Here is a 13,230-nt window from a genome sequence, read left to right as displayed (position 1 = left end):
TGGACTTCCATGGTGAACTGGGCTACCATGGTGAACTGGACTCCTATGGTAAACTTGACTTGGGTGGTAATCTGGACTCTTATAGTAAACTGGACTCTTGACTTAAAGCTTTCGTGACTGCATGAATTCGTATTCTTTGGGTCTTTCGGTAAAATCACGTAGGTTCAAAGAAAATTGCAAAAAATAACAAAAAAACTACGACGTTTCAATCACAACACAAACGATCGCTTGTGAGGCGATCGAAACGTCGTCGTTTTCTTTGGTTATTTTTTTCATGACTTTACCGAAAGACCCAAAGAATATGAACTGGACTCTCTTGGCCAGGGGTCGGCGACCAAAATAACAAGAAGAGGCATCATTTTCGAATTTCAAGAGCCTCCACCGCAGTCCTTAAAGAACCACCGCATGCTGCTTTGGAGCTGATCGTCGTGTTGGTACAATGCCAGTTGGCCAACGAAAAAACTCCACCACCCGACAGAGCCATTCAAATCAAGTTGGCTCGTGGGTAAATACGCACAGGTTCTGTCAGCAACGTTGAACGGCGACGCACGCACGCAAGTCTACACATACACACACTGCATAGATCCACCGAATCCGCCCCACACACACACACGCCTGCACCACGCAACCTCCGCGGCTATCCACATCCACTCACAAACAAGGAAAATTACCGGCATAGCCTTAACAAACTGTTGGAGCATGTCTTACACATCGCACCAACTACTCACTTGAGGCTGAGTCGACCTAGGGGAGGCCCAGGACCGGTTCAGATAATCGGTGATGACCGTGAGCGAGAATCGAACTCGGGTCGACAGGTTCAACACACACCACACTAATCAACTTGCACATCACAGAGCCCTCCGCTGAAAAAAAGACAAATATCCCCCATGTCGCCTTAACAGATCTATGAGAGCCGGCACGGCACACGAGAGGGTGGGTTAGACCAGGACCACGACAGGCTGCCTTTGTCTCCGCAGTATAAATATTTACACACTGCACCAGGTACTCATTTGAGGCTGAGTCGACCTAGGGGAAGCCCGGGACTGTTATTGGTCGTGAGCGGGAATCGAACTCGGGTGGCTCGTTTTCGTAGCGCTCACACTCGCGCGCACACTCGCACAAAGACAAATATCCCCCGTATAGCCTTAACAGACTGTTGGGGCAAGTGCTGTTAGCGAGCACCTATGAAGGCCGGCACGGCACACGAGGGGGTGGGTGGCCAACACCGCGCCCGGCCGACTTTGTCTCCGTAGCGGCGATGTTTACACATCGCACCAGGTACTAATTTGAGGCTGAGTCGACCTAGGGGAGGCGCGGGACCCGTTCAGATAATCGTCACTGGTGTTGGCCGTGAGCGGGAATCAAACCCGTGACGCCGGGTTCATAGCGCAGCGCGCTAACCGCTACACCACTGCTCCCCGCACACTCGCACGCACACCACGCGGACCACACTGCTCTTCACAGAGACATCCGCTCAGACACACGTCGGTGAGCACGCCACTTATCATGCCAATAACCAACTGGGAGGCCTGCCAGGTCACGGATGAGCTCTGGAGGTAATTTTAGAAGCTGAAAATACGGTTTGAGAAATTCAAACGCATGCAAATCTCAGTGGCTTCACTGACGCTCAACACTGCGGAGTGAAACAGCCTTTTCAATGTTAACACCTAAATATTAACAATTCTCCCTTCTGCTTTCGAGTCAAACATTGACCCGATTTTTTTTTTACGCGATGTACAGCGTTAACAGAAATATATCTTTTTAACGCGTTCCTAATCCTTTTTAAACCTACTGCTCACTTGTCAATCCACTGCTGGATGAATGTCTCCCCCTATATCACGTCATGAGTGGGGTTTGCTTGGCCATAATTCACCACGCTTTTCGTGACTGCAGTAATTACTCTTTGGTTCTTTCGGTAAAGTCACGTAGAAAGAGAAAATAATAAATATAATAATATCACACGACGTTTCGATTGCAACACCAGCAATCATCATCAGGTACAAATGAAAGAGAAAACAAACCTAGTAAACTTAGAAATATAATGTAACACAACACAGACAGTCGGCTAACATAACAGTCAACACCCTACCTGGTTGATTACGTTCTTCAAAGATTGCTAAATTTGAGAGAGAGACAACACACAGACACGGAGACACATAGACAGACACACAAGCAGAGAGAGATAACACAGAGACACAGAGAGAGAGACACACACATAGGCACACAGAGAGACACCACGGTTGTGATATCAATGATTGCTACTGATTTCGGCCGTGTCCAGGAATCAAACTCACGTAGCCAGGGCACATTGCAGCTCTCATATTGTGCTACCACTGCTACTGCTCGTTCCCAAAGGTAAAATATTTTCTCCCGAATAAAAAAAATCATAATTTACTCTAAAACGATCAACGTAAAGAATTGTACCACCAATTATATGACAATTGTGCTACCACTTAATCCTTTAAAATTGTTAGAAACAAAATCCCTTTTTGTAAAAGGAGCATAAACCATCACGAAAACTCCGGTCATCATTGCAGCAGCAGCGGCTTTGGCTCAGCCGTCGAACAAAGACGGCCACCCCATTGCGCGCTCCTAGGAGCGATTCCGCGGCCGTCTGGAAGGTTCTTCCTTCCGATATTAGAAAGCCAATGGGAGCTATGCACTTTAACAAAAATAATCACGATTGACAAACTCATGTCTTTAGAACTTCCTCTTGCGTTGAGTTTGTTGTCCTTCCCCCGCACCTCCGATTAGCACAGCCAGCTACGTACGGTGCGAAAGACGTTCAACACACAGTACACTACGTTCAGCTATTGTAAGTGAGCCGGGCACCATGTCGTGGCAAGGGACCAGCAGCAAGCACATTCAGTAGCGCTGTCAAATTTTACTCCAAAAGTCCCAGTGCTATTATACTTGCATTGAACAAAAAAAGTCTCGAGATTTCGAGACTCAATGAGGCTTCCGTGAATGGAGAGGACCCTCTATCTCTCTCCCTGTATCATTAAACGCAAGGCCTCGGCGGTGCTGGCTCATTGCGCTGACATGAGCATTAAGTGCTTTTCTCTCCTTCTTCTCTGGCCGTTCCCCACACAGCTTGCTTGCACTTGCATTTCATACTCTTTGGTCCTTTCGGTGAAGTCACGTAGATGCAAAAAATTAAAAAATAGAAATTTAAATCACGACGCTTCGATTGCAACACAAGCAATCATCATCAGGTGTGACAACCACAGTAAGAACATGTTTTACTGAAGTGGGAGAGATGCCGGAGTTAAGGAGTTTATATAAATCAGAGAGGGCGGTGAGGGGGGAGGGGGGGGGGAATAAGGGGAGGGGGAGAACTTGCATTTTTAACACATTCTACGTTTTTTTTTCACGCGCATGCGACAATGTACAACCCGTCAATCCACTGCTGGATGAAGAGCTCACCGCACCGCGTGGCGTCGGCTGTGGCGGTTGCTTGAGCGCCGTGGGTTGTTGGTGAGTGGGCCCAAAGGGGGGATTTGGAGGGGAATCGAACTCCGGTTAGGTGGGTTCATAGTGCCGGGTGCTAATTAATCTGCCACCACTCCATCATCATCATCGTCGTCATCGTCGTCGGCCGTGTTCTATCTGCTGCTGGGCTGTGAAGGCCTCCACAAAAACCGTTGCAATCCGTCATTGTCACGCGGTCCAATGCCCCAAACCAGCGGCTGCGCGCGTGAGCTGATTTAATCGCTCCGTCTCCGCGGTGGATTCATTTACCCGCAGTAACTCGCGCGTTCAATGGTCGCCGATTTCAGTGCACTCGCGAAATAAATAAAGCATCATAGCCGTCGTGGTGGAGAATTTCAAATAACAAAAGATAAGCGGCCAGTATTACTCCTTCAGACATCTGCCTCCATCAATATTTGAATTCAATATGTGAAGAGCCCCATTTTGAAGGATACGTATTGTCCGCTTATATCTGTATGTCGGCGACAGCAGTCGTTTTGCATTCGAGTAGCTAAATCCGAAACACACGAACATGAACGCAGACTTGTTACCCTGTGATCCAAAATTGCATTGTTGCAACCAAAAGCAATACACCAGCTACTTAAGACAAGCAAAAAAATCTCATCATCAGCCAGTTTCTATTCACTGCTGGATGAAGCCCCCCCCCCCCCGCTCCAGAGCTGTTGCCGATCCTCACACTCACGAATCCTCCCGGCACATGGGCGGATTTGAAGGCTCCATTGTCCACGTGGAAGGCATTTCGAGTGCGCAACACTTCACTTGTGATCAGTCTACATCCTGGGCACGTAGATTGCACGCGAGAAAGAATGCGCGTGATAGAATCATTAATGTGTATTTCCCGAATGTTAATCAGCACATTGGGTTTGATGAAACAAAGTAGTTGTACTTACGTGCTTGTACTTAAAAAAAATGTGTTTTCGATGGTTTTAACCTTCTAAAACAAATCTGGCCGCGTCTCGCATACCCAGAAAGGGCATCTCGCAGCCCCAGGGGGTGCAGCGTGGTGCACCGCAGGCTAAGAAGAAGCAGCACCAGCACAGAGCTAAGAATAAGCAGCAGCATCACAGAGCTAAGAAGAAGCAGCAGCAGCACAGAGCTAAGAAGAAGCAGCAGCAGCACAGGGCTAAGAAGAAGCAGCAGCACAGAGCTAAGAAGAAGCAGCAGCAGTACAGAGCTAAGAAGCAGCAGCAGCACAGAGCTAAGAAGAAGCAGCAGCAGTACAGAGCTAAGAAGAAGCAGCAGCACAGAGCTAAGAAGAAGCAGCAGCAGTACAGAGCTAAGAAGAAGCAGCAGCAGTACAGAGCTAAGAAGCAGCAGCAGCACAGAGCTAAGAAGAAGCAGCAGCAGTACAGAGCTAAGAAGAAGCAGCAGCACAGAGCTAAGAAGAAGCAGCAGCAGCACAGAGCTAAGAAGCAGCAGCAGCACAGAGCTAAGAAGAAGCAGCAGCAGCACATAGCTAAGAAGAAGCAGCAGCAGCACAGAGCTAAGAAGAAGCAGCAGCAGTACAGAGCTAAGAAGCAGCAGCAGCACAGAGCTAAGAAGAAGCAGCAGCAGTACAGAGCTAAGAAGAAGCAGCAGCACAGAGCTAAGAAGAAGCAGCAGCAGCACAGAGCTAAGAAGCAGCAGCAGCACAGAGCTAAGAAGAAGCAGCAGCAGCACAGAGCTAAGAAGAAGCAGCAGCACAGAGCTAAGAAGAAGCAGCAGCAGCACAGAGCTAAGAAGCAGCAGCAGCACAGAGCTAAGAAGAAGCAGCAGCAGTACAGAGCTAAGAAGAAGCAGCAGCACAGAGCTAAGAAGCAGCAGCAGCAGCACAGAGCTAAGAAGCAGCAGCAGCACAGAGCTACGAAGAAGCAGCAGCAGCACAGAGCTAAGAAGCAGCAGCAGCACAGAGCTAAGAAGCAGCAGCAGCAGCACAGAGCTAAGAAGCAGCAGCACAGAGCTAAGAAGAAGAAGCAGCAGCACAGAGCTAAGAAGCAGCAGCAGCAGCACAGAGCTAAGAAGAAGCAGCAGCAGCACAAAGCTAAGCAGCAGCAGCACAGAGCTAAGAAGCAGCAGCAGCACAGAGCTAAGAAGCAGCAGCAGCACAGAGGTAAGAAGCAGCAGCATCAGCAGCACAGAGCTAAGAAGCAGCAGCAGCACAGAGCTAAGAAGCAGCAGCAGCACAGAGCTAAGAAGCAGCATCAGCACAGAGCTAAGAAGCAGCAGCAGCAGCACAGAGCTAAGAAGCAGCAGCAGCACAGAGCTAAGAAGAAGCAGCAGCAGCACAGAGCTAAGAAGAAGAAGCAGCAGCAGCACGGAGCTAAGAAGCAGCAGCAGCACAGAGCTAAGAAGAAGCAGCAGCAGCACAGAGCTAAGAAGAAGCAGCAGCACAGAGCTAAGAAGAAGCAGCAGCAGCACAGAGCTAAGAAGAAGCAGCAGCAGCAGCACAGAGCTAAGAAGAAGCAGCAGCAGCACAGAGCTAAGAAGAAACAGCAGCAGCAGCACAGAGCTAAGAAGAAACAGCAGCAGCAGCACAGAGCTAAGAAGAAGCAGCAGCACAGAGCTAAGAAGAAGAAGCAGCAGCAGCACAGAGCTAAGAAGAAGCAGCAGCAGCAGCACAGAGCTAAGAAGCAGCAGCAGCACAGAGCTAAGAAGAAGCAGCAGCAGCAGCACAGAGCTAAGAAGCAGCAGCAGCACAGAGCTAAGAAGAAGAAGCAGCAGCAGCACAGAGCTAAGAAGAAGCAGCAGCAGCACAGAGCTAAGAAGCAGCAGCAGCACAGAGCTAAGAAGAAGCAGCAGCAGCACAGAGCTAAGAAGCAGCAGCAGCACAGAGCTAAGAAGAAGCAGCAGCAGCACAGAGCTAAGAAGCAGCAGCAGCACAGAGCTAAGAAGAAGCAGCAGCAGCACAGAGCTAAGAAGAAGCAGCAGCAGCAGCACAGAGCTAAGAAGCAGCAGCAGCACAGAGCTAAGAAGAAGAAGCAGCAGCACAGAGCTAAGAAGAAGCAGCAGCAGCACAGAGCTAAGAAGCAGCAGCAGCACAGAGCTAAGAAGAAGCAGCAGCAGCACAGAGCTAAGAAGCAGCAGCAGCACAGAGCTAAGAAGAAGCAGCAGCAGCACAGAGCTAAGAAGCAGCAGCAGCACAGAGCTAAGAAGCAGCAGCAGCACAGAGCTAAGAAGCAGCAGCAGCACAGAGCTAAGAAGAAGCAGCAGCAGCACAGAGCTAAGAAGCAGCAGCAGCAGCACAGAGCTAAGAAGCCGTTGTTCAGGGGGCGACTCGGTCGGCAGACGACATCAAAAGCACGACCACAATTCCACAGACGTAAAACACAATGACGTAACAAGAGCAATTATGTACATGGACAACCTCCCCCCCCCCCCACTATAAGCAGAGTTTAACTTCTATATTTAGGGGGGTGGGCGAGGGGGAGGTGCTGAATAACCTTTCAATCTCCGCTCCTTGCGTTGTGCATCATTTCATCAGTACTCGTCCAACTTGAACAATAATTTCGGTTTGCATTCTTTGCATCGCTGCTCGATATCCAAATACCGCATTGTCCCGCATATTAAGAATTGCAGGCGCATACTACGATCAATTAATTATAAAAAATAAAATCTTAATTATAAACGACTGAAAATAAATTTGGATCTAAAGCTTTCGTGACTGCAGGGATTCATCTTTTTGGTTCTTTCGGTAAAGTCACGTAGAAGGGAAGTAATAAAATAATAAAAATAAACATAATAAAATAATTCTCACGACGTTTCGGCCACAACGCAAGCAGTCGTCCTCAGGTGCCCAGTTTTAGGGGGGTCTTTCCCACCCCACCCCCCTCGGTGCCCCCCCAACCATATACGGTCCTGGGCCTCCCCTATGTATGTATCTACGTTGAACTTCTTTCGTACCGTACGTAGCCAAACGTGCTTATCGGAGGTCGACTCTGTAAACAACGTCAACATGCGGGGAGACAAAGGCGGTCGGGCGTGGTCGCTGGCCACCACAGCCACCCCCACGGACGCGCCCGTGCCCGACCACCTTCCTACAGTGTGTTCGCTTACAGCACTTTCCCATCGATGCGCACACGTACACACACACATATACACGTGTGTGAATAAACAATTCATAAATACACGAGTGTATGTATACAGTATTTATACGCGGTAACCTTTCGCCTCCGAGGAATTTTTTTTTCCTTGAGCCTGTTTGGGGGATATTTATCAGGTCCAAGCAAATCCAATTATCACAGCACTGCAGGCAGAATTTTTTTGTTTATTGCATTTGATGCATTGCAAGAGATAACCACCGCAGGGAAAACAAATTGTTTTAAAAAAAATAGTTATATCGGTGCGTACTTAATCATGTTAAATGGTTTGGCACGAGCACAAGTGACGGACAAATCAGATAACAACGGGAAGGAGAAAATAAAAACATTTCCGCTCTGCGCATCTTACCCAGAAAGATAGAGTCAACGTGGATTAGTGGGGAGGTCTTGTTCCCTTTAATTGTAGTAGCTTTATCACCGCGGGCATTAAAATAGACTTCGGGGGAATTGGAAGTCCGTGTTCGTTGCGATGCAAAGAAGCTCGGTGCAATTCCGAATGCGTTCCGAGGCAGTGATGCGGCAGATGGTAATAAGGGAAAATTTGTTTGCTTGAAACAGCCTCAAGCTGGGTCCCGTTATTAAGCGTCCACTCCACACAAAATGCACCGCGCCATAATTTCCCACCACCTTAGTAGGGTGGCACTTTGCCGTGGTAAGTGTGTGCACACATGTTGAACTTTTTTCGCACCGTGCGTGTGACTCGTAGGAGCGACAGACGAGACAGAGAGGTGTCGATATTGATATACAGGATGTTGTGTGCCGGGTGCGAACATATTTCGCGGGTCGCTGATCCGGACGGACCAGTACAGCTTGAAACGGTGATTGACGCAAAAATAATGTAACCGTGTATTGTTTTGGAAAGTTTTTTTTTTTTATGAAACTACCAAACGCGTTGGGGCAAAGTGTTGCATAACATTGGAGGTCATCTGCTCCTGCCTCCTCACCTATCAGGAGAACACTTAACACATTCATCACTAACACTGGAGGCCTTAAAAATAAAATGAACAAACGAAACATAACAGGTAATATTTCAGGCTACATATGACACTTGCAAAGTTGTACCTATGCTATGAAAAAAGTCCGTTGCCTGAAACGTCATCGATTTTATAGATATTTTTTTCATTTTAAGGCCACAGTGTTATTGATTCATATGCAGGTTTTCTTTTTATAATTGTTAGTGGAAATCTGTGCGCTGGAACTGTGCAAATACAATCGTGATTTTTTTTCGATTCAAAGCTTTCGTGACTGCAGCTTTCGTGACTGCACATTCTTGGTTTTTTCGGTAAAGTCACGTAGAAGGGAAATAATAAAATAATAAAAATTCAACAATGAAATTCTCACGACGTTTCGATCGCAACACAAGCAATCGTCGTCAGGTGTTAGTGTCATCACCATTTGCATCCTCATCGTTACATCCATCGCCTTCGTCGCCGCCGCCGCAATCATCAGCATCATCACCAACATCGTAGACCTCATCGACAGCATTACGATAACGACGGTGCTCTTTAGTGGAGCAATCGGTGGCAACGGTGGCTAGAGCACTACCCCATGGACCGTGACGACCTGAGTTCGATAGCTGGCCCACGGCTTACAACGGTGGAGAGTCACATCTGAATTGGTCCTGGGCATTCCTTCTTCACCAACACCGCACTGACAAAACGTGGTGAAGTATGGTCAAACGTACGTATGTTGAACTTCTTTCGCACCGTACGTAGCCAACCGTGCTCGTTGGAGGTGCGGGCGAAGGACGACACACTAAACGCAATAGAGAAAGTTCTAAAGAAATTCGTTTTCAATCTACATCTAAAGTGCATAGCTCCCAGTGGCCCCCTCATTACAAACAACGAATGTGTTGAGTTTTTTTGTTTGTTTGTTTCTTAATCGTGAACAGTCTGTGGTCGAACTCGTCCGGCTGGCCCGAACGTGGGAGCTCTGATGTGGGTGCAGGCGAGGTCTGCCTGAACCGCCACGTATGTTCACACCTTGACTATTTTAGTTTTTTTAATGAGCATGATAACCGTGCGTATAACGCGATTTTGTGAATATAATCCACCGTGCGATGATTTAAAATTGGAATCTAAGCACCTGAAGGCGCTGCATACTAAAAGCAACCCTCTGTTGACCTCCACAGTGTTAGGCAGCGATGCAGGGGTCAGCCCGGCAGTCTGATTACACCTGTCCGGGTTTGACCTGAAAGAGTGGTGGCAAATGGCATCCGTGTTTGGGTGGCAGGAATCGATTTGTTCCGATAACTGATGCTATTGTGTCGAACTTTATCACAGCCGCAGAGAAAATCCCTGGGTTCGATCTCCCGACTTGGGCAGCTTTCTGTTTGGCGTCTGCGTTATATTGTGACCCCTGTTCGGCATCGTTTTCCTCCGGATTCTCCGGTTTCCTTTCATTGCAAAAATCCCAACATACAAAGTAACCGGTTATTGACCATCCACTGCCAAACACTGAAAATGTACCTGAAAAAAATGTCCCAGTTGGAATCACGCAGCAGCAACGACATCCCTTCTCTACTTCGAAATGAACTCTCCGTAGGACGCGCCTGTCAAAGAGTCTCAACACTCCGTGGTATTTGACTGGGTAAAGTAGCCCAGTGATATAAAGAACGACCAGGGCTGACTGAGAAACATACTTGGTCTGTAGGGAGAAAAAGAGGTGATGGCCCTACTTGGCCGCATGGAATGGGTGGAGGAGGGGGGGGGGGCGGAGGAGTCGATGGGAAGATTTTCGCACCCCTCCAAGGTTTAAGATCGTTCTGCCGGCGTCGAGAGAGATGACGAATCAGCATTCTCGCAGAGAGCGGTGCAGCAGCCCTTCGTGCCAGAGACGGGCCTCAGTGCCGTTGGTTCGCTGCCTTGCCCAAGCTGGGGAATTGGTGTTTCTTGTGCAATTTAAACTTTTCTACTTTATTTATGTTTGTCTATTTTCTGGGAATTGCTCACCTTTCCTATACTTTGCACGCCTATAGTTTGTTTGCATTGTTTGTTGCCGGAGCTTGCCGACCTGCCCCGACTGGAGGTGTGTGAAAAAGAGCTTTGTAGATCATCGGATTTCTCCAGGATAAGTAAAGATTCTGATTCAGCGAGACCAGACCGTGTTTAAGATTTTTTTTTACTAACTTGTTTTTTTTATCATTTTCTAACATGGAAAATTCCGGAGAGCACAGAACCAGGGCACAAGAGGTTCGATCCACCGGTGTAAGTAGGTTCCCCTGGTTGTGAATCAGAACAGACATGGGAAATGGACCACAAAGGAAGGATAGAAAAGGTGGAGAAAGACAAGAGAAAGGAGAGGAGTTAAAACGAAAGTTTTTAAAATGTTGTTTTGCTAGGCAAGGCCCACTGAGCTATATAGCTCTTTCTCAAAGGCGATCTGGCCACAAATGATAGCTCAACGAAGTGGCTTATCACGTGGACATTTTTTATATCAGCCAAATAATCTAAACGCCTGTTTCTAAATGTGGAGAAACAAACCGGGGGACGTAAAAAAGAATCCACGCGACCACGGGGTTGGTGATCGAACCCACGACCTCCTGTATACAAGGCGAGGTAGTTAACATCTCGCCACCGCGGCGCCCCGAGCTGAGCGACAAAGTCCACAATGGGGTCAGAGGGTCAGCCCAGATGCGAGTCACGTGCTGAAGAGTCTTAACATTTCGTGTCATTGTCAAAAGCTCCAAGCAACGCACGGGAGATTCAGAAAGTGGACAGCGAGAAACGTCCCAAGCCGGTCTGCGTGGTTGCCTTGTTTCCTAACATCAAGTACAACAAAAATATACACGGTCTCTACATGAATGATTACTGAGTATTAAAAGGGTGAATCCGGTTATAATCACACCTTATATAAGCACAGTACATAGGTAGTACAGATACTAAAAGTGGAACGATAGGAGAAATAATTAGCATGGCCCCTGCGTGAGGATTCGTGATGCATTTGATGTTTTAACTGATTTATGTTTTAAGTTTAATGTCCTTTCCCTGCACCTCCGATTAGCACAGTTAGTTATGTACGGTAGGAAAATAGTTCAACAACCACAGAGATCCACAGACACTCAGACTTCCTCGCCAGGTGTGCAGGAGTTCGGGGATTCGATCCCGGCGTCTGTATATTTGGAGTTTGCATGTCTCTTTCTATCTCACTCCCTGGTGGTCGCGAGTATTTTTCTCCAGGTCGTCCGGTTGTAAAATTGAACTACCGATTCTACTATGGGTAGGCTTCATGGGTTCAGATCACAGTCGCGAACGTGGCTGTTATCTGGCACTAGTATGTCTGTGTACGGTGCAGAGTGGCAGTCTCCAACTCCAACGCACTCGGGCTCACTCACCGACATATCTCTTCATCTATGCCAGGGCGAATTTTGTGCCCAAATTGGTGCCTGTCATATTTTGATTCACCTTTTTCGGGCAGCGCTATTGGTGAACGCGTTGAGTGTTTGCGTTTATTCGAGATCTGCTTTCCATTTGTTTCGCTAGAGGTCTATGGAAATCGGCGAGCAACTTTTACCCCCGAGGACACTGAAGGTAAACAAAACAACGTCAATAATTCACTCCCCCGGGGCCTTCACGAAGATGGGGCAAATTGTCAGGCGTCATTGAGAATCAGAAAAGTCATATTGGTAAAACTGGTTGTGCATGCAACTTGAATTGCTAAGTGGTGTACCTTGGGATGCCGTAGTGCTTGTGGAATAATATATATATATTTTCTTTAAGTTAACTCGTATGAATTTTAAAAATGTACGACATGACTCGAAGCCATCGATTTTTGTCTTCTCTGTTCTTTAAATAGTTTTTTTTAATCTTCAAAATGTTTTTTTTATTATTATTTTCACTCAGCCCTCACCCCACACTGCCACTTAATCGCAGTTTGCTGAGCGCAGACCCAGATATCCAGACTTCCAAAGGGCCAGCAAATAAATAATTAAGGGTGGATGAGATGATGACATTTTTGCTCTACAACTATGCGAGCTGGCAGCAGAAGAATCGTCATGTGGTGCAGAATAGCACTTGGAAGATGATGATATAGAACTACTTCCGAGGTCGCTTTAAAAAAAAACTCTTCATTCGCACGAGAGGCACACATTGTCCATGCCCTGCTACGAGTATTCATCACATGTCAATCAAATTAAAATGTTTGAAACTCAGAGCGAGGACCTTTACCAAGTTGAGTGCAAGGAAATGTGTATCCAGTCGTCTGTTTTATGCAGTCATTGGTGATCGGAATTAGACCTTGAACACACAACACTTGGCAACCCGGTCAAATCACAACCCAGTCTCTGTGGAAGTCTGCGGGTCTCTATGTCTATGAGTCTCTACATCTCTAAAACCCCGGTTTAATTCTAGGCATTATACAATGTACGTACAATTATGCAATGCAGACAACATTATGTAATGTACTTGACGCGAATATCTGTAGCTTGCGCTACGCGTTTGTGGGCAAGGCACACCATCGCTGATGCCTCCACAGCTGCGACTGCAAGCACCAAGCGATATTCTCAAGATGAGCGAACCTCGGTGTGGCTCTTGCCAAGTGCTTTCATCATTAAGTCGTGAATCCTTCGTTAATTTCAACTCACTCACTCTCTGCTATCTTTTATAACGACGGCGCTGAGAGAGGAGTAAGCGGTTGCAGGAAAGAAATGTAATCATGGCAAGAG

General features: G+C 47.3%; 1 non-coding gene across 1 annotated transcript; it reads left to right on the top strand.

The window, feature by feature from the left end:
• The first annotated feature begins 11,428 nt into the window (after positions 1-11,428).
• LOC133350936 (U6 spliceosomal RNA) lies at positions 11,429-11,530 on the top strand. The gene has a single exon (XR_009756123.1). It is a non-coding gene; the product is annotated as a U6 spliceosomal RNA (small nuclear RNA).
• Positions 11,531-13,230: the final 1,700 nt, after the last annotated feature.

Source organism: Lethenteron reissneri, chromosome 4 (assembly GCF_015708825.2).
Source record: "Lethenteron reissneri isolate LAM-NWPU_2019-01 chromosome 4, ASM1570882v1, whole genome shotgun sequence".
Lineage (NCBI taxonomy): Eukaryota > Metazoa > Chordata > Hyperoartia > Petromyzontiformes > Petromyzontidae > Lethenteron > Lethenteron reissneri.
This window is presented reverse-complemented; position numbering and strand designations above follow the sequence as displayed.